This window comes from Lagopus leucura, unplaced genomic scaffold, assembly GCF_019238085.1.
Source record: "Lagopus leucura isolate 7727_CA_CO unplaced genomic scaffold, USGS_WTPT01 Super-Scaffold_100002, whole genome shotgun sequence".
Lineage (NCBI taxonomy): Eukaryota > Metazoa > Chordata > Aves > Galliformes > Phasianidae > Lagopus > Lagopus leucura.
This window is the reverse complement of record NW_024962263.1, coordinates 18,014,340-18,036,627: the sequence shown is the minus strand read 5'-3', so window position 1 is coordinate 18,036,627 and position 22,288 is coordinate 18,014,340.

Sequence of the window (22,288 nt, the reverse complement as noted above, 5' to 3'; positions counted from 1 at the left end):
ATGTAATTATAATATTTGTTTGTTTGTTTTCTGTAAGATGCAATCAATTTCCTTCATGATATATTACTTTATTATTTCTTTTCCCTATTGTCACATTCTGCCTGTAAGGGGAGGTCCGTTACACCTATTTTTCACGTTTGACTATAATGCTAATACTTTGTGAGGAATTCTAGACAATTTCAGTATGAGTTTTGTCACATTCTATTAATTGATCTATAGAGTAGAGCCTTTTGAACTGATAAATACAACTTTCCCTAAAGGCATGAGAAGTTCTTAGTGGAGTTTATCATTCCATTAAATTTCTAAACTGTCATAATAGCAATGTGTTTTGAAATATATTTGGGGAGATAAGGGGAAGGAATGATTTATCAAGGTCAGGTCTTACAATCTCTGATTTATTTTTAGTTTGGGTGTTATAAATGTTGCCATGTGTTTGAGGAAGTTGCTGCATAGGTATCACTGATTTGAAATAATCACTGCATTTATTACGGTGTTTGAGCTCATCTCATAAAGCATTCACCTGCTATTTATTATATCTATTGAGCTTTTAAAGTGTATTTCACAACTCTAAATGTAAGTGTAATTACTCATTTGTTTTTTTCATATTGTACTCTGAAAATAACTGCAACAATTATATGTTTAGAGCTCCGAATTTTCAGATTTCACTTCTTTCCATAGCTATGGAGTTGTAAAATTGACCAGAGTCCCCTTCCATCAAGCCTTGCATAAAAGCTGTTTTCAAATAAAGAAAAATATTTTTTCTGTTGTAATGTGAAGAGCTTTTGCAGAGCTTTTTTTTTGTACTTAGTTCTTCATGGTACAGATTCATAGATTCAAGGAAAAATTAAGATGAGAAAGGACCTCAGGAAGACTGATTCAAATTTCTGTGCAAAGCTGGGTTTGATTTAAGGTCAGATAATGCTCAGGGCTTTATCTCATCAAAGCTTGAAATCAGAAAATTCACAGTTATCTCACATCTGGGAAGGTGAGGTGGGCTGGAAGAGGGTCACCAACCACCCTAAGCAGGAACCTGTCTCCGTTCCTCCTTGCCACCCAGGCCCCCTTTCTTTACCTGGCTGTGAGAGGGCAGGAAAACCACTGCTGCTTGAGGGGTGTCCTCCCAGTGCCTCTCTTGCAGGGATTTCAGTGAATGACCCCACCAGTTGATCTTCCTTTCACACTCCTTAATGCTTCTTAATATTTCTATCTTCTCTTTTAGCTGTGCTACCAGGCAGAGCAAATTGTCCAGCTGCTCACAGCACATGCAGATGGTATCCCCACTTCCTCCTGGCACTTATGTCAGGCTCAGACACTCCCTGAACCACAGACCTGTGCAGCTGCATGATTGCTTGGGCGCTCATTCTAGGTCACCAACACTTCTTGGGAACGGCTTTTGCCAGAGTGGCTTCTTTAGTTCCACTGATAAGGCTAAGAGTGTTAGGTGGGCTGGTCTCTTCAGTGGGGAGTAGGACTGTGCCCAGCCTGCACAAACTGCTGTGTAGACAGGCATGCCATGCACTTCTGATGTGCCAAATCCAGTTTGCTCTCCCTGTTCACTGCACACCTGGTAGCTGCACTTCTCTGGAACAACCTCTGTAGGTGTGGTTTGGCCACTGTCACTCCAGGATCCACCCACACAACATTAGAACTGCCACTGTCTCCTCCAGACTAAACAATCCCAGTTCCCTCCATCACCCCTCTTAAGACTTGTGCTCTAGACTCCTTATAAGCTTTGTTGTCCTTCTCAGGACATGCTCTAGGGCCTCAATCTCTTACTTGTAGTTGAGGGGTCCAAAACTGAACACAGTACTTGAGGTGCAGCTTCGTCAAAGCTGAGTACAGAGGGATGATCATTTCTTTAGACCTGCTGGCTGCTCTGATACAAGCCAGGATGCCATTGGGCTTCTTGGCCACTGGGGCACACTGCTGGCTCATGTTCAGCCAAACCTCAACCAAAAAATTCCAAAAGGTTAAATCGCCTAATTCACACAACACTCAAAATGTGCTACTTTTTCTATTTTAATTTATTAACACTGGCAGCTTATGAATCTATATTTGATAATATTGTACAGTTTAGATTACTCTTTCTCAGAAATCATTTAAAAATTCAAGAAGTCACTTACTTTTGTATTGAGTTTTCAACTTTGTCCTTCTGTCCATTCATGCAGTAAGATCAGAAGTAACAGTAGCAGTAGTCTTACTACATAGAACAGAAAAAGCTAATTTATTTACTGCTCTTGGATTTGTTTATAGCAGTGAATTAGCATTTTGTTCCATGCAGTGCAATTTAAAACCACTTTTCTGTAATTCTCCTTTTTATAGTTGTGAATAATTGCTATCTGAAAAATGAACACACAGCAGAAAATTATTAAATGAGTAATCTCATTTTAAACACATTTATTCTATTACTACCATTTATTTGAGAGGACCACACTGTGTTACAGCATATACCCTGGAGTGCTGGAAGTCTGGTGGCATAGAGTTTTTGCACAATTCATTTATTTACTTTCACTGCAAATGTTATCAGGTCTTGGTTGGTTTGTCTGTTGTTTGTTTGTTTGTTTGTTGTTTTTTTCTGGTTTTTTTTTTTTTTTCCCTTTGTGTGTGTGTGTGTGTGTCTGTGTGTGTGAAAGAACTGAATTTTCTACTTTGTTACAGAAATAATTTGATTGTCCAATTGCCTTGTGATTTACTTCTTCCATTGCTGAGCGGATATTAACCATTTTATTGAAAAAAACAGCCTGAAAATCTAAGTGTAAAGAACAACAAATAAGAGAGGTCTAAAATGGAGATGTTCATAACTGTGTTAACAGAAGTAAAATACCAGCAAATCTGGGGACAGATGCAGCTAGCCATCTCCTTGTTGTTTGCTGTAACAAACCTATAATTTCAAAATAGATTTCACGTGTTCTTGAATTGCATTGTTGTGTGTGATATTCATCAAGGGGATTTTCTGAAAAAAAATGCATGCATTTTCAGCTATCTTCTTTTGGATTAAAAATGTGAGATTATAGCTATCATTCAAGGCTGTGGCATTTGTATTTGTTGCTGTCTTTCTGTTTTTGTTGTTTGGTTTTGTTTCTGACAAGCTTTTGAACTTCTTTCCAAAACTCTACTGGTAAAAAGAGGTATGATTTTGTCCATTTTCTGTGCTACCCTCTTTTCTAGTGCTTTCCTACACTTCCACACCATCTTCAGAGTCATGATAACGAACTGTGCAAATATCTACACCCAAGGGATTGATTTCAAAAATTTTTGCTACTGAACAGCTGTACCACAAGTTGAAGTTATAGCAGCATCTTCATCTTGGTAGCCTTATTTACCCTCCTACTTATGAGGTTTTATATGTACATCTTGATATACACATTAAAATGAACTCATTGCACAAATTAGGAAAGGGAGCATTCCTAAACATGACCTTATATGCTGAGGCACAGTAATGGCTACAGTAATGGCTGACTTGATGCCTCACTCCAGCAGTAACAACTAAATAAAACTTGGCCAGGTTGAGTCAGAGACTGTAAAAGTTAAAATCCTTATTATTTTTAATCTCCTTCCTGCTGCTATGCTGCTGTAGGAAGAACAGTATCTCTGGGTTCTATGTCTTCACATATGTCTTCACATAAAAATTTTGAATGCTTTTTTTTTCTCTTTGTTTTGTAGAACAGAAGGTCAGGACAATAGATTTACTGCAATTCTGAATAACCATAGGTTTATGACTCTGAAAGTTAAGCAGTTAAGCACAAAAAAGACTAGCATGTAGGTTTATTTATTTCAAAGGTGATTTCTTCTTTCAACTTCTTTTTTCAAATATGATTGTAGAATCATAGAATGGCTTGGATTGGAATAGAATTAAAGATCACCTGGACTTGAACTCCCTTCCATAGGCAGGTATATCACCGCTTGGATCAGCCTGCCCAGAACCTCATCCAACCTGGCCTCTAACTGCTCCAAGGATGGGACATCCACAGCTTCTCTGGGCTGTCTATTTGAGTGCTTCATCATCCTCTGAGTAAAGAATTTTTGTTTAAGATCTAATTTAAATCTGTCCTGTTTTAGTTTAGAGTCATTCCTCCTTGTCCTATCAGTGTCAGACAATATAAAAAGTCAGTGTCCCTCCTACTTATAAGCTATTTTTTATGTTCTGGAAGTCTGCAATGAGGTCTTTTCAGATTTCTCTTTTCCAAGCTGAGCAAGACCAACTCCGTCAATTTTTCTTCCTAAGAGAAGTGTTCCATCATCTTCATGGCCTTCCTCTGGACACTCTTTAACAGCTGCATGTCTTTCTTCTGTGGGGTGCCTCAGACCTGGGTACTATCTCTTCTGGTAGTTCTTTCCTGTAGTAAAATGCTTTTCTTCCAAAAATAAGAAATATTTCTGTATTCTGAACACAAGAATAAATAGGTAATTAACTCTATCTACGATTGATTTATTATTTTATAATATCTATAATTTTATAATATCTATAATACTTTATAATATAAGAAAATGAAGTCAATATCTTTAATATATATTTTAGTATGTAGTAAACCAGGTGGAACTAGGAGGAAATGTGTGTGACTCTTGTACTGTATTTTCTCACAGCAGATGAGAATTACACAGTATTGACACTATTTTTTTCAATAATTTATGCTCTTAAGTTAAATAAAATATGAAAATAATGGCCTATCCTTTTTAATTTTTTAATGATATAACCTTGATTCTTATTAGGTTTATGTTTACAATATTACAGTTTCTCCAACCTTGGGACAGATATTACATGCATTTTTAGAAGCAAATTGAAAAGTTTTATCATTTTTTTCAGCTTTCACTTTTTGATTATATTGCCAATTCTGATTTTTTGTGCATGCTGGTGTTTTTTTTCTGTTCTTTTAGTATTAATTCCAGCCCTGTTCTTCAGTGATATTCAGCAAATACCTTTATTATTACTTAGAGTTATGATTGCAAATGTTAATGAATTTTTTTTGTTGTTGTTGCATTTTACTTTACATTTTCCTAAAATAGAGAGAGTAGCATGATAAGTCTGTTATATTTCTTTGCCTTTTCACTTCCACTGAATTCACAGAACTTACATCTTCTAAACATAGATTTAACTTGGTGATACACGTAAGTATCTGAATAAAAAACTCTTTTATGTGAAGTACTAGAGGGAACATTTACAAACACAAACAAACTGTAAAATACTAGTGAATTTTTATAAAGAATATTTTCATGACTGGATCCCCAGTTCTGTATTGAGTTTAGCTGTGCAGAAAGGTTATCCTCACACCATCCAGAGTGTGCTTGTATCTTCCAATGCCTTGCTGTAGGCCATTTTGATCTGCAGGGAAGCCTAAGGAGCGAATGAGCATTCAGAGGAACGAGCTTTATTTCTGGATTATCTATGCATTATCCTGCTTTCAATTGGAGGCTAGGAAAGCTGCAGATGAATTAGTTACACGTTTCTTGTTAAGTAAAAATATTCCATTATCTTGAGAATTTTGTCAAAGCACACATGAGCTAGACACACAAAGAAAATTCTTAGTTTGTTAAAGGTGTTAAAGAACATGTTCTTTTATATTTGCATGTATAAAAATTATTTATAAAAGCAAACTTCTGTTTTTTCCATAATTGCAGTCAGTTTATGTTTGTTTAGTATTTTACATGTCTGCATAACCTGTGCAGGCTTTATTTATTTATTTATTTTTCTCTAAGGAAATGGGAAATGTTCGGTAGATTCAGTACTTAGTTTTTTTCTTTTCTCAATGAGAAATATTTGAACCACCACTCTCAATGACTTGAGAAGCTGGAATGTGGATTTTTCACAATATGTTGTAAACCAGCAGCTGAGAAGATACATACCCTGTTACAAAAATGTTCAAGCAAATTCTATGTAGGGAAAAAGGAATACAACTCAAGTAATATCTCTTGCAGCAAATTAATAATTGCTTAAATATTGTTGGAATATGTACTTATATCATGTTCTTTTTTGATATATTAAGGATGTTGAATAGCAAAGAGCCATGTAGTAAGCCAATAAAAGTAGCATGGAAGATATTCATGACAATCCTGTTGCATGTTCCATACTTTTATACTCCTGTCACGCTATTGAGGTTCCTCAAACTTGCAGAAAATTAATAGCACTTACCTATTGCTTTTGAAACAACTGCCTTCCAGATTTTTGAGTTCAGATGATCAGGATGATGACTAGTTTTTGGGTTTCAAACATCTTATTGTACTAGTTTTAGTTCAAGTTAGTGCAAGTCAGATTAACTTCAGCATTTTGTTTTCTTGTTTTCTTCACTTCGTGTGTGTGCGTGTGTGTGTGCAAGCATACATGAAAGAGGAAATTAGCTTTTTCTTCAAATTCTTTTGTTGCTAATAAATTGCATATCTTCTGGAAGTTAAGTGAATAGACATATTGGTGCCTAAATAAGTTTTGTGGTATTCTGTGATAGAATCATCAAATTTGAATCTGTAACCTTTCTGCTTACCTAGCTTTCAGTGATAATTAACCGATGTACAGATGAATCACACTGTCTTAAAATAGAATTAATGAGCATTTCCATTGAGGGTGCAATCTACTAGATTATTAAAGAGCATCTGTGTTCTTTCAATTATGGTAATTTCAGTGTTTTAAATAGTGTTTTACATTTCCTGATGGGAATGCAACTATACTCAGCATATGCTTATTAAGCCACTTAGCAAACACAGTTTTATTAATAAAATCCAAGGTGTGTTATTCTATATTTTAAAAACCTGAAAAACATGCTCCAAATACAGGAACTAAGTCCCAGTGCAGCTATTCAGGACAAGCTAAGTGTAAGAACTGAGTGGTCTTCATACTGTAGTTGGCAGCGTATTTGCAGTGTTCTGAGAAACAGTAGCTGAGGAGTACCACTGGAGTAAATACAAATTCACCTTTGTATGTGAATTTCCAAAAGAAGCTCTCTATTCACTTAGAATAGTACAAAGCTATGTATCTTTTTGGTTGTAATTGTATTCATTAGAGGGGAGACATATATTTGGATGGGAAAATAGTAACAGTTTCCCTTGAATTCAAAGGAGAATTTGTAAAGATCCTCAGTACCTGAAAATCCAGTAGTGTTTAAGAAGAAAATTAAAAGCACTGTCTCAGGAAGTCTGGGCCCATCAATATACCTGTTCCTTGGTTGTGCTCATGGATTTGAAACATATCTGTGCCTTTTAAATGACAGCTCAAACTTAGTAATATTGGAAAATGAAAAGGAGAACGTAGACCTTGGAAGATATATATATATATATATTTTAATGAAAACTGAAATCAGAAGAAAACCTCTTTAGATGTCCTTGAGTTGTCAGCTAAAGGAAAGAATGATAATAAAAGAAAACCTGAGAAATATAATACCTAAAAGAGAAGAACAGTACAATGTATGGGTTATAGCTGAACTTTCTGTTTAAATCATGATCTGAGACAAGGACTTGAATCATGTCAGAGTATATAATCAATACAGTGGGCTGATAAGATAATCCAAGAATGTACAGAAGTCATTTTCTAATAATGTTGTTGTTGCTGTTTAGAGTAAAATTACTGCAGTATAAAGTCTTGAGGGAAACTGTCACACTGGAAAAAAAAATAGCTTTAAAGTGATGTATAACAATAATAATAATAAACTGTAACAGCTTGGGATGGAAAAATGGATACTCTCCACCTCCCTCCTCCCCCCCTTCCAAAAACAAAACAAAAAAATAAGACAAAACAAAAACAAAAACAAAAACAAAAACAAAACACAAAAAAAAAAAAAAAAAACCAAGGAGGGAATATGTCTTGCATGCCTCCAAACATTTACAAATTTAAAGCAATACAAGATTTTACACGTTTTTACTAAATTAGCAAGCTAGCTAATTCATTCAATATTTGCTAGCAAATATTCTGGGGCTGATAGCCAAGCAGTCATAGACAAAGTCTATTAATAACAGTGGATTTGCAATAACAGACATGCATTTGTTTGCAAACATTCCAACATCTCGTATTACTCAGCTTTTTGCCACATCATTTTTCTAGGAATGTTGGGAAAATTACAGAACAGAGCAAAGTAGCACAGTGTTTCTAGCTAGATAACAGACCCGATGAAATTCAGGACCTTTTCGTAACAAGGAACAGAAAATTGTTTAGCATTCAAACTACATTTCCATTAGTTAGTGCTGTTTATTTTTTATGCTTTTATAACTAGATTTTTACACAATAAAGCACTAGAGCCTTGTTCTCCTGGATTAATACTTAGCAATATATGTGAGCTATATGCTTAACAAAAAGTAATAACAAATATACTGTTAAGATTTTTCATGGTCCACTGGACACATGTACATAATCTTCAAACTTGTCAGACAGCATAATTTAGTAACCCCATTTTACAACTGGCTAAATTATAACATTGGGAAGTGACATTAGGGATTCTCACATGAATTGCTTTACCTATAGCCCTCTCAGAAGTAATAAATCAGCATTTTATTACTAATAAAATGAAGTTTATTATAATCACAAAAACTGCTTTACAGTTTATCATTACTAATATTTTCTTACTGTATGGTGTTATAAAGCAAGCCATGAAAATTAGAAAATTGTGTTTAAAGTGTTAAGGAACTATACATGTAATTTTAGTCGTTTTGTTGATCTTCTTATTAAGGTAGCATGATAAGTATGAAATGGAAACTAATTGTTAGTGGATCCGTGGTGTTTTCAGAGACTCATACTAGAACTGTTGTAGATGAGAGACACAATTTCTCAACTTTTAGAAAGCTGCTAGCTTCAAATTTTTCTTCCAGTTTTTTATTGATAGTCTTTTTGTTACAGAGCTCATTTATGGAACTAATAATCTCACAGTCATCTTAAAACTTTCTAAGTATGAAATTATCTTTTTTTATTCTGTCAAAATTTTTGCAAGTTAATTTATTGGCATTGTCCATGATAAGCCAAGGTTTCACATTTCAGAATCTCAACTACAACACTCAAACCAACCTTTTTCAGAATGGAAGTGGGCTTTTTGAAGTATTTCCAGAAATGTATTTGTGAATTTCTCATAGTCCGTGTGATGTTGTCTATAAGACCATGCATGACAACTGGCATGTAGTCCATATTGAAAACTGCTTAATTCTTTGTTGGTAAAAAGGTTTAAAATGAAAGTATTTACTTCATTGTGTTCGTATTAGGATAATATTTAACAAAGAAAGGAGTTTTTATCATTGCAGGGAAACAGAACAGAATTCTGTGCACAAGTAAGAAATGTAGAAAATAAATGGTTGCATGCATCTACATGCTTTTTATATATATAAAAAAGTAACTAACATTGCTTTTAAATACTGATAAGACTTTTGATGTAAAAAATATTTCAGCTAAATCTAGGTATGTTTGATTAAAATCTTATTAGAGCTCTTCAGCAAATTAAATAATTTCTTTCTCTTGGGCATTTTCATATCAATAGATCAGTGTTAATAATCTTAATGAATTGTCTGAATTTTGTTTAAACTTAATCTCGCATGTCCCTGCAAAGAAACCATTCCATAGCTTGGAATAGTGTTATGATTTTAAACAGAATAAACAATTCTTCTTATTATTTTTTTTTACTCATGAGGAAATTCAGTAGTCTATAACCCACTGCCATAAACTTGAAATTTAATTTAATATATTTTAAATTCATTGTAACGTACTTGCAGTCTAGAAGAATGAGATTTAATTTAAGGCAACAGATTAACAGTAGAATGTAACAATTAACAGACATTTTATCTTGAAGTGATTTTCCTGTCTTGCAACAGAACTCACTGTATTTCAGACATCTTCATTAGACAACAGTGCTATATTCCTGGCTTCTGGGAATAAAATTGTTTTGTTTTGTTTTTATGATCCTTCCAGGTGCAGAAATATTTCTAGTTCTAAAAATAGATCCCTGACTTTTGCATGTTGTAATGAAAGCCTGAATATGATTCATAAAATTCAAAAACAGAAAAAATTCCTGTTTTTTTCTCTCGTGTCAAATATTTTCTTATTAAGACTAAAATAAATGATTTAAATCCAAATGCTGTTGCAATGTACTCTCATATAATGTTTGTAAAGGACATGTGATATTTCACCATACATTGATATTTTACCATATATATGTAAGTATGTTATAGACAGTTTTTAAGTGTTTTAAAAACATAATTTTTACATAAGCACTTGAGTGGCTATTGTATTCCTCCTTATTTCACCATTGAAATATCATTCCTCTGTTTACTGATTCAATTAATATGTTATACGGGCAGATAACTTCTATTAGCTCTAGTGTAATAATAATTATTTCTTCTTTGCAAATTCTTTCTTTTCAAACTATTTTAAGGAAACTTGCAGTTTGAATTCAACATTTTGGCAGATTGCGTGCTATGGATTGGGAATTCATCCTGTGTTTGCATATTAGGATAAGGACCAAATCATAGACTCATTTGAGTTGGAATGGACCTTTGGGGGTCCTCTGCTCCAACTCCCCTGCAATGAAAGGGGACAACTACAGCTAGATCAGGTTGCTCATTGTCCCATCCAGCCTGGCCTTGAGTGTCTCCAGAAACAAGACATCCACCACACAGCACAACAGATTTGGGTTTGTTTTTTGGGAGTCTCCCTAGGAACTTTTTTTGTTTTTTTTTAGGTTTTTGGTTTTTTTGTTTTTTTTTTTTTTTTTGGTGAAGAGAAGTATTTGTCCATGAAACTGGTCAGTAAAAATGGCAGGTTGTTTCATAAAGACAGAGTCTATTCTTGAGAAAGTCTCTTCTCTGTCTTGGGGAGTGGCTAGGAAGAACATAATTGTTGGAAGGACTACTACCTGAAACTGCTAAGATTTCCAAAAGCTGCAGAACTGCTCCAGGTCAAAACCAAAATCTTCTTTTCAAAAAATGCTTCCTTTTCTATTTCTCCCTGCTTTCTACCTGTAAACACAGAAATGGGTATTATTGGAATGTTTCTGTCTTGTATACTTCTGTGAAATTTCAGCTCAAATGGAATTCTTGATGATGACACTTCTCCAACTTTTCCTTTCCTTTTACACTTTGCATTCTTTTTTTTTTTTTTTTTTTTTTTTTTCCCTTCAGAGGACTGAGTGTGTTTAAGTTACCTGCTGTACACTTGGGTTCTATGCGGTTACATCTAAGAAGTCTTTACTGTGTGGGTGGTGAGACACTGGAGCATGCTGCCCAGAGAGTCTGGGGATGTCTCCTCCAAGGAAGTGTTCAAGGCCAGTCTGGATGAGGCTTTAAGCAATCTGGTCTAGTGGAAATTGTCCCTGTCTATAGCAGGGGGGCTGGAAATAGATGATCTTAAAGACCCTTCCAACTCAAACCATTCTATGATTCTATGGTTGTGCTGCACTGCGTTTGGGCATCTGTGCTGAAATACTGACTGTGAAATAATATAAATATTTCTCTTTTTTTTCTTAATAAATAACAAAGTAATATGAAAATTCATTAATTAAGAAAACTATTATTTATAATTCTGTTTTATTTCTGGATTCAGTTTCTTATACACACCATGAATTCAGCTCAGTTTTCACCCATTCATAGGCAGATTACATCTGTACTTTAAGTACTGCGAGACTCTTGAACTATATTACTTCTGAGCTTCTAGGAAGAAGTATTATTCCATTTCCAGTTAATGTGCATTCTTTGAATGGTTTTTAATCACTATTCTGAGGTGTAAAAAAAGAAGTGTGTAGCTGTTTAAACATCTTTACTTGACCCCTATCCCAGCCTGAAAAAGCATATGAACAGCACAGTTTATAGGCATGTTACTGTCTAAAGAACGAGTCTGGTTTACCTCAAACAGGTATGTATGCATTACATTTGAGGTCTATGTGGGCAGGTGTTTGATTTAAAGTGCAGTGAAATAAACCTTGCATGTGTGGGCTGTTTTTAAATTTTGACAAGCTAAGGGAAATTGTCTTTTTAAATAGGATCCTATATTAGGTAATGGAAATAACTGATTATTTAATAGAATGGTTTCAATAGGTGAGTATTAATGGTAGTCTTTCAGTTGTGGCTGTGTGAAATTATCATGAATGGCTTAATATCAGAACTAAAAACACAGGCCTCTGAGGAAAAACACTGAAGGTTGCCAGCAGTTTATCATGTGTGAAGTAAATTGTAAAAAAAAGGGTATCCAAGTTTTGTAGCTCTTTTTGAGACTATTCCAGTGCTATACTTTTTTACCATGCAGCAATTCCATTGACTCTGAATTACTGAAGCTTGTAGCCTCTTAGTAGATTAGTTGCCTGTTACTGCCATAACCTAGATATATTTTTATTGTCGTTAAAATTAATTCTCCATTTACCACTGAAATTAACCCATTATTTCTGTCCTTTTACTCAAATATTAGGAGGCTGTAAGGCATGAAGAGTAAATGGACTTAGTTATTTACATTTTAATGGACAGATAATTGTTTCTCTGAATATTTTTGACTGTATAATTAGTCTAATGATAATTACCTACTTTATATGTATTATCTACGAAGTAGGGATACTTACGATAATCAGATGTTAAAATTTAATATCTATGAAAAACTGTCTGTAAACACAGAACAGTGGTCATTATTACTAAAGATGTTTGTTAAAAATTAGAGTTGGATAAATAATGAATAGTAATATACATTGATATTTTATAAATGAAACATTTGTGCTTGCTTTTGATTGATTGTACTGAGCTTTGGTCACAGCCATGTACTTACTATTGCAGCTCATTTTTGAAAAAGAAAATAATTGAAAAATAAATAACTGAAGAAAGAAAAAAAAAAGTAGTTGTTAAAAGGTAATAGTGGATTGCTAATCCACATAAAATTTTACTATTCCTTCATATAGTTGTAAAATTTGGACCTAAAATGTCTGCCTAAGACAGGTCACTTATCAAACTCAGGAGTGGGATGTGACATTGAGGCCTGATAGTAAAGTATGTAGGACATACTTACATACATTTCCATGTAGGACAGCATAAATGCTGGAGTCCCACTCACAAATCCCATCTCAAACTATACAGAGCCTGTTCTATATAAACTGCATAATGCAAACTGTAAAAGGCTTATTTTATATTAAATTTTGTATCAACTCGTCTCATGCTCCATAGAAATGGAGCATGGTATAAACAGGTAGATGGGATGTGTTCTCAAGCTCAGGGAGCCTGAATTATCCATGCATAGGGTGTACAGCCATAGATATTACACTGATGTCTGTTCTCTGCAAAGCTTTTCATATCTGTCTTTCCTCATGGCCGGGTGTGAGGTTGCTCCAGAAGCGTGGGATGATAAGCTTGGCTTCCAAGTGGGGCAAGAGGCTATGACCTCTGAACAGCACAAACAAAGGAATATAATCTATCCTGATTCTCTGTTTTAATCTAAGGAGTTTACTTAATTTCATGGGAAATACAGTGTTTACCTGTTAATCTTAAGCTTCTGAATTAATTCTGCTTAGTGTCCAGCTTTCAGGAAAACATGTTTTTCATAATTGAGATTGGAGTTTTATGTATGGAACCTAAAAAATCCCACTGATTTTCTTTTCAGTTGAACCTGTTGTATTACTCACTGTCTCAGTTTTAGGCTACAAATCTTGGAAAGGTGCATTCATCTGATTTATTGGCCTCAGGACCAATCATTTTACTTCACCTTTTGATGTTTGTGAGAGTGTTGGATCATTTACTCTAGACACACCTGAAACAGAGGCAAAATTATCACTGCTTTCAGAAATAACAGATTTTGTGAACTATACAGTAGTTTAAATGTTAGTCTTGATCAACCTGTTTACAACATGTTCCAGTAATGCCATATAACTTCTTCAGTGTGAATAGTCTTTATATCTACCAAAACTTTGTGGCATAACTACCTGAGAAACTGTGATACTAAAAAAATATTCTACCCTGCCTATTGGCAGAAGTAAAAATTAAATCTGGGTAGCTTTCTGTACATGCCTGAATCTCCAAAGCCATGAATGTGTCAGTTCTCATGGAATAGTAGAATTATTTGGGTTGGAAGGCACCATAAAAATCATTTAGTTCCAACTTTCCTGTCCTGGGAACATTACCAACTGCTATATCAGTTTTGGTCAGAAACCTGTAAATTTTTGACAAACTGTACATTTTATGACAGAAAATGGTGTTATCATCTTTTTTGTTTACATGACTAATAAGATTTTTGCAATTTTGTTCATTGTTTCTTTAGGAAAGAAAGAAATAACGATGAATAATTTCTTTCAGTTTGTTTTCTGCAAGAAAGAGGATACAAGTTTTCTGACTTCCTATATACAGTGGAAATTTCATAGCAGTAGATAAGACCATTATTTGTATTTCCAAAATTATTCTATTTTTTTTCCTTCAAGTCGATATGAGAGAGATGCAGGGAAGCACATTGGACTGTGCTGGTGTTCTCTTTAATACATGGATGTGTCTGAGTGCGTGCACAAAAGAAATCCCAGTTAACACTCTGACCTTGCGTGTTAATCCTCCAGAAAAGCTTTTGGATTCTACTGCCTAAGCTTGCTGACAGCCTTGTACTGCAAAGTTGTCTGTACTTTGGTGTTATTCTGTTCTATTTTGTTTTGTTTTTTCCCCATTTTTGTAGCTCTCATTAATTAAAGGATCTGTTAGTTTCTTATGGGAATCTTTCCAGATCAGCAGCTTTAGCAAAATGATGTGACTGGTTACCTCTTCGTATGATATTGTTAAAATCTTGTAGGACAGGAATAACCCAGACTCCTGCAGTACTTTGTCTTTCCTCTTTAGTGACCTACCTCATCAAGAGAAGATGCAAAGGTGACCAATCATTGACAGCAATGCTTGTGAAGTGTGGTGAAATTGCTTGCCTTAATAAGTGAAGTATCCTTGCCATCTAACTAGTTAGTCTCCTGACTCCATCATTGTGTTTTCAGCATATGTTTCTGCAGAAGTACTCATCAGTACAAAGAATTGACCTGTTCAGTACTAGATTCCTGGCTAAGTTAGTGGAACACCTCTTTCTGTGTTAGGCCCTTCATATCCTACCTTAAATAATCAAGCAGGGCAGGTTTTTATCATAAGAGTGCATGGTACTATAACTGCTGCAGACATGAGATGCAAAACCATACCTTTTTTTTACTAGTTTTTTGCATACTGAAATATATTATGTTCTTGGAGTAAAAATTTTAGTCTTGATGCTTGTGTCTGTGTTCTCATTATAAACCCAGCTCTTTGACATAAGAAATGCATTGTTCACATAAAACAATTAGTTGACACATTCTTATTCAAATTACCAAATTAACACTCAGAAAATCAGGATATGGCTCTTCAGTTACTGGGATAAAGACTTGGTTTGTGTAATCTTGCAGTTAATCTGGGGATGCCCTTCTGTAGAGCACAGTTCTGTTTCCCTGCATAGTACCAGAGCATGACTGTCAATGCTACCCAGGAAAAGGTAATGTCACATACTAAATTTGACTACTGTGTCCTTGGAAAGCCTAAAAGTCAACTTATAATTTACCTCATTTCTTCTCCATTTCCTAGCACTGAATCTTAGATAGTTGTGTCTGTTTCAGAGATACAGATTAATTGAAATTCCCCCACATATTCTGTTGCATTTAATGCATGCTGTCTAAAGAGAAAAGCTAGGACTTTGCTGTTTTGTGCTTTCAGTTTCCAAGAGAAAAAACATATTCTCTTTTACAATAACTTCAGTGGAATAGCCTTTTCAAGCAATTTGTTGTTTTTTATCAAGCACAGTAGAAGTTCATTATTTCTCATTGTAATGTTCAATGTTCATGTTCTCTATTCCTGTTTCTCCTTCATTTTATGTGAAACATTTTTATTATCTAATTATCTAGTTTTCATTAGATACCTAATTTTCAAAGGAAAAAAAATAATAGAAACTTCACAGTGCCTGCAGGAGAAAGTACACAAGTAAAAATATGTAGGTCACTCTGTCCCTTATTTATTTTGAAGGAAAATACAACAGATAAAAAAAGGATAATAACACCATTTGACAGATCAAATTTTCACCTGCAAAACATTGTTTTTCAATATAGTCACTGCCATTAACTATATATTTTCACCAGTGAAAGTTAGACAACATGACAGACTTACTAAAATCTACAAGTGGAGGAGATCCACTGTTTCACGGATGCTGTGACATCATCATTGCTAGGATAATGTTGGGCACTCAGTCCATCTTTCATCAGTCTGATGGAAATCAGAAGGCTCCAAATCAAGACTGCACTGTGGTTGTGATAAGACAATCCAGCCAAGATGTGCTCCATGGTCTTCAAGCCATGGAGGGGAATAGGGCCTGATGCTATCGTGTTGCAAGAGAAAGATAATCATCTTCTCTGGCCTGACTCCGGAAGTTGGAGCCTTCAGCTTAAACATGATGTAGTGGTTAGAGTTCATGGTTTGTCTGGGTTCCTAGAAATCCAGAGGGGTTAACTCTTTCCTGTCCCAAAAGTCAATGCACATCACTTTACCCACTGAGTGCTACATCTGGAACTTCTTCTTCAGTGGGAAAATCACATGTTCACCAGTCCACAGACTGCCATTTTGACTCCAGCTCATAGTGGTGACACCATGTTTTATCATTGGCAATATCATGATTTAGGAAGCTCTCGCTTTCAGCCTATTATTGGTTCAATAGTGCCTTGCATAAAGTATTCTTTCTATTCCTATGTGACCATTCACGAGACCCACCTCATGCAAATTTTTCAACATTCTGATATTGCCACCATTGTTTCCAATGCATTGAAGCTCATATTCTGCTCCATGTACAGTTCCCTAATTGTAATCCATTGATTAATATGTTGGAACTGATCAAGATGCTCTTGTTTTTGTGGGAAACAGTTGTTCGTGGCCATTCAGATTGCTGCCCTCATTCATGTCACTGCTGCCTCTGCTGAAATACACCACCCACCACCTCAGTGTGCTTATATCCACTGCTTGGTCTCCATTAACATTCATCAAGCATTGATAATTGTCAGTGGATGACATTTTTCCACACAGAAGTATTCATTTATATATCTTTGCTTCATTTGTACTTCTATGTCAGACACCATTTTGTCAAACCATCCCTTTGCTGCTATCTGTCACACAGGAACAAAATGTAATGAAATATTGGTGGGAATGTTCAGTCTCTACTGTCATACCACCAATGTCCACCTCTGACATTGTGGGCCAACATCATAAAATAGGAGGCATTACTTTTGGAACTTAACTTGTAGTAGAAATACCATAATTTCATTCACAAACCAAATAAGCAACGTACATACATAGCAGTACTTATAGTATCTAGTGAGTCCAAATAATTTGAACTTCTCTTTCCTGTTGTATGCATTTAGATCATTACAGAAGTTTGCATTATGTGATTACTTGTTGCAGTTTTGAATGTAAAAGAAAACTTCATCTCCCCCTAAAGCAATAATAGCAATGCAGATATAAACAGAAACTGTTAGAAAAAGTTCCTTCTTTTTAAATATTTTTGTAATATGAGTCATAGTATACACCACAGTACTAGACAAACCAGCATTATTGCTTTTCTGTCTCATCTCAAATTGTACTTCTCATGCAACTTGTAGCTAATATGTTATCTATAACTTCTGAGCCAGATGCCTGACACTTTAGGTATGGCCATAAACAAATTTTAATGTATTCAAATGAGACTGTTTAAAACATGTTCTTTGCTTGCATATGTCTTAGTTGTTTTGAGCTGAACTAGATGATACTAAGGTAAGAAATAATTATGAGACAAACCTCATGAGGCTCTCAGAGTACTTAATTTGCACTGACTTGAGGCCATACTGTCAGAAAAAAAAGAAACAAAAGAAAAAAAAGCCAAGGAAGCAAAAATATAATGAGATCTGAATACACTAATTAAACTTCCCAAGCCAAAGGGTTGATATTTATAAACAATTGCTGTATTCTATATGGTCTACTTTATTATTGTTTTTCTAAAGGATCTTTCTATGCCCATACATGGCTTTCAGCTCACCTTTCAGTTCAGTGCTGTCAATAATTCTTTTTGAGAAGAAAATGTTTAGGTTTTTTTTGCCATTCTTGTTCAGTAGTGAAAAATTAACTTGTGCTGCAACTCCTGTCAAAGTTCTTAAGATATGTTTTTCTTATCAGGTCTAGTAATTCACTTCCTAGGAACCTTGATCAATGTGCTTGATATTTTCAATAAAATGGCAAGTCCACATGGAAGCAGATGAAGTGAAGCATCCAGTCATGAACCTGACCTTTTTTTTTATTCTGCTGGTTTGATAACATTTTTGCAATATGGGAGATCATTTTTAACTTATCCAAAGTGACATTTTTACTTTTTCCATGTACAAAAAAAAGTAAGTAGAAATTGAATTTCACTGTGCCTTACTTTTCCTGCTGAACTGCTTAGACCTTTTCAAATACCTTCCCTGAATTATCGAAAGAAAACAAAATTATTGCTTTTTTTTCATGGCAACACAGTATTTCTGTATTTCTACATAGAAGATGATAGATGTACAATATAAGAATTCACACAAAAAATCACTGTAACTAATTGTTTATTTTCTCCCAACTGTGTTTTGATAATGAACAAAGTAGTAATATGTGCTGTTATGAAATAGTTATGAAGTACTGTACTGAATATGGACAGGTAAAATATTATAATATTTTTCTGCAACTGCATTTCTTCAGTTTGCTTTTCATTTAAGTATTAAGTCTTCCAGAAGCACTTGAAATGCTAGTTACGAACTCATTTTTGAGGTTGGCAGGGGCTGCTGGAGATGATCTAGTCTAAGCTCAGTCCCTGCTCAAAGTAGGCTCAGCTAGAGTAGCTTTTCCACAACTGTGTCTTGTCTGGGTTTTGAATATATCCAAGGATAGAGGCTACACAACTTCTCTAGGAAACTTGTGCTAATATTTTATCACTGTCAAAGAAAAATGTTTGGAGGGTGTTTCTTGTTTTGTTTTGTTTCATTTTTGAATGAAAAACACTTAGATGAAGTTTTATGCATTCCAGTCTGTGTGTATTACTTTGTCTTTTCAGTGGCTGCCTCTGAGAAGAGTCTGTCTATCTTTTCATCTATTTCTTAAACATGTTGAGATTTCCCTTGAACCTTCTCTTTCAATGCTCAGAAATGCTAATTGTATCAGCATCTGTCTATGTGACAAATGCTTCAATCAGCTCTCTTCAGGGTTTTAAGTCATGCCACAGAAGAGAAAGCTGTTTCTGTGACATAAATGCAAGATTGCACGCTTTATAGAGGGATTTATTTTGTACATTTATGTTCATTCAGTGCATACAGTCACTCCTGCTGTTTAAAACAAGGAAAACAAAATGGGAAGTTGGAAACTTGACCCTTCCTGTTCTTCTTATGATACTTTATTTTTAAAAATCCACAACCCACATTCAGATGGTTATTGGAAATTGAGTTGTTAAATAGGAGCTGGCATTCAGGTTACCGTTGAATAGAGAATAGATTTTGTATTGCCTTGACATATAGAAAATGGACACAAAAAAAGACATGGCTAAAAAGCTTTATCTAAAGGGAGCAGCAATCCAAAAATGTTTTCTGACAACCAGTAAAGCTGAGGTAGAGAAATGGGAATTTGATGAGGCAGGGATCTGGGAAGACAGACTTCCACTTTTCTCACTGAAACATATTGCCTAAGCACTGAGATGTGCAATCAAGAAGAGAAACGATAGGCTTTTTTTGTGTCTGTCTCTTTGGATCTTGGCAAGAAGAACTCTGCTAAAGTTGTGTCCTTCTTTCCTATACAGCTGAGCAACTGTTTCCCTCTGAATCCCCGTAACTGTAGTACTGTTGAAGGAAGCTCTCTTGTGTGGTTCATATCTTTTCCTCCCAGCAGGTTCTGTTGCTGTAACATTCACTTGAGGAGGCCTGGTGACTGATATTAATACCAAATCCAATCAGGCACAAAAGTTCTTCTGAATCTCAAAGGAAGGGAAAGGTGCTATTTCTTCTCTCCTTCTTTATCTTTTCTTCATCCAGTGTGCCAGGAGTGCTGTGTTAGTATAGAATCTTCGAAGTGTGCCTGTTCACCATATCTCTGGTAAAAACAAGCCTGAGAAATGGAAGGGGATAATTTATTTGCAGAGCTATGGATCTTTGGAAAGAATTAATAAAACTCCAGATTGTAAGTTGGTACTAGAATTTTTTATTACTATCACATAAACTAATTAACGTTCAAAATTCTGGATAATACTACTCAAATTATTTCTTAAGGACAACTAATTCAATTGTGGCAGTATAAGTGAAGGGAATAAATCCTAAAATATGTATTCAATTAACTTATAGATTAATTACCTCTTAGCTTTGACTGGATAGTTAGAAATACTGTTGCTTTTAAACAGGCTGGGAAGTCTGACTTTTTTTTCCTATATTGATGATAATCTACTCTTTATCAATAGACAGGATATTACTCTTTTATTTTACAGAACTGTTATTGTAAAGAATCCCAGAAATTCCACATTTTATCTGAATTTCTTCAAGATATTCTGATTCTTAATCTGCAATGTCCATAAGTAATGCTTGAGAAAATGTTGTAGATTCAGTTCTTATAGCATATGAATAATCCCAATCCATGGTACAATTTATTCTTATCATGAGTGTGAATAAGAGTTAAAGCATTGTGTCTGAATTGCTACCAAAAGCTAGAGGATACATCAGCAAATAGGAGAACCTGGTAAGCCAGCAGAGTTCAGTTCTAATTATTTAATCAGTAAGGTCAAAACAGCATCAAATTAACAGTGATATTCAGTCTACAACATTTTGTAGTGAATGTAAAACACTGATGCAGGATCTGATGATGATTCACTTTTGCTACGAAGCCTTGTAAATACTTGTGAAAATAATTGTCATCAGTAATAAATCTGAAGATCACACAACTATTTTTATTTCAGAAATTGTTAACACTTTACTCATTCATTAAATTTAATGCATTATGTATATATATTCCACTGCCTAGGAACTATAAATCACGTGCAGTAAATTACTACTCTCTCAATAGAGAAACAAACCTAAGGCGTGATTCAATAAACTGCAGTACATGTAATAAGAAGTGATTAATCTGCATGCTTTATTTAGTATTAGACATGCATTTAATAGCATTGAATTGATGCTTAGGTTAAGCACAGAAAACCATTGTGTCAAGGGCAATGTGTATTTCATGGGAACAAATACAGGAAAAGAGGAAACATCATCATCCAGAATTGCAGAATCTCTTTAATAAGCCAATACTGACTTTGAAGATTAAGATTTACTGAGTTAAGAGTGAAATATCAACTGATGACAAAATCAGGCCATTTGCTTCCTTAAGGGATGACAAATCTTTATTTTCTTCTTTCAAAACCAGATTTAAGAAGAAAATCAATGCATTTCTTGTTACTTAGGTTTACTGCTGCAGTCATTCACATGGGCAAAGCTAATTTCCATTTAAGTGCAAAAACAGTTAATAACAATTTTCTTCTTAAATTGAAAACATAAGACACAAAGGAAACTGGAATTTCATAAAATGTTTTGTTTTCATTAATGAATAAGGAACTTAATAAATAGATATTTCCATTGAATTTGATTATTTTTCTCTGAAATTATTTTGGGCTAGCTTGTGGAACTATTGATTCTTGTTTTATTATTTAATGATGTCTGAAGGAATAACAAGTAGAAATTTTACCGTTGTAATCCTAAAATTTCTTGAGGAGTGGAAGAAGAAATACATATGTTGCTCCAAAAGTAAGGACTCCTATTTATTTCCATGGAAACTACAACAAATACAAAGAGCACAATAGCACTATTTGATATGGTAAATTCTCAGCTACGAAACACTATTTTCCAACATAATCACCATCATTAGCTATGCATTTTCACCACCAATGAACAAGAGCTTGTATGCCACACTGGTAAAAATCTGCACCAGTGGAGGTTGACCCATTATTTCACAGCTGCGATGGCAATGACATTGTTGCAATGCACCACTAACCACCTAACTGTCCTCACATCCACTGTTTGGTCTCTATTAACATTCACCAAGCATCCAGGACCATCAATGGCTGCAATGTTTTTCCGTATGGGGAAATTTAATAACACAGCTTTTCTTTGAATGCCTTTCTATGGCAGACACTATTTTGTCAGACTGCCCCTCTACTGCCATCTTTCACATAGCAACAAACTTTAATGGAATATTGGTGGGAAAGTTCAACCTCTTCTACGATACTACCAACATCTACCTCTGAATCTGTGAGCCAACATAAAAATAAAAATAAAAATAAAAATAAAAATAAAAATAAAAATAAAAATAAAAATAAAAATAAAAA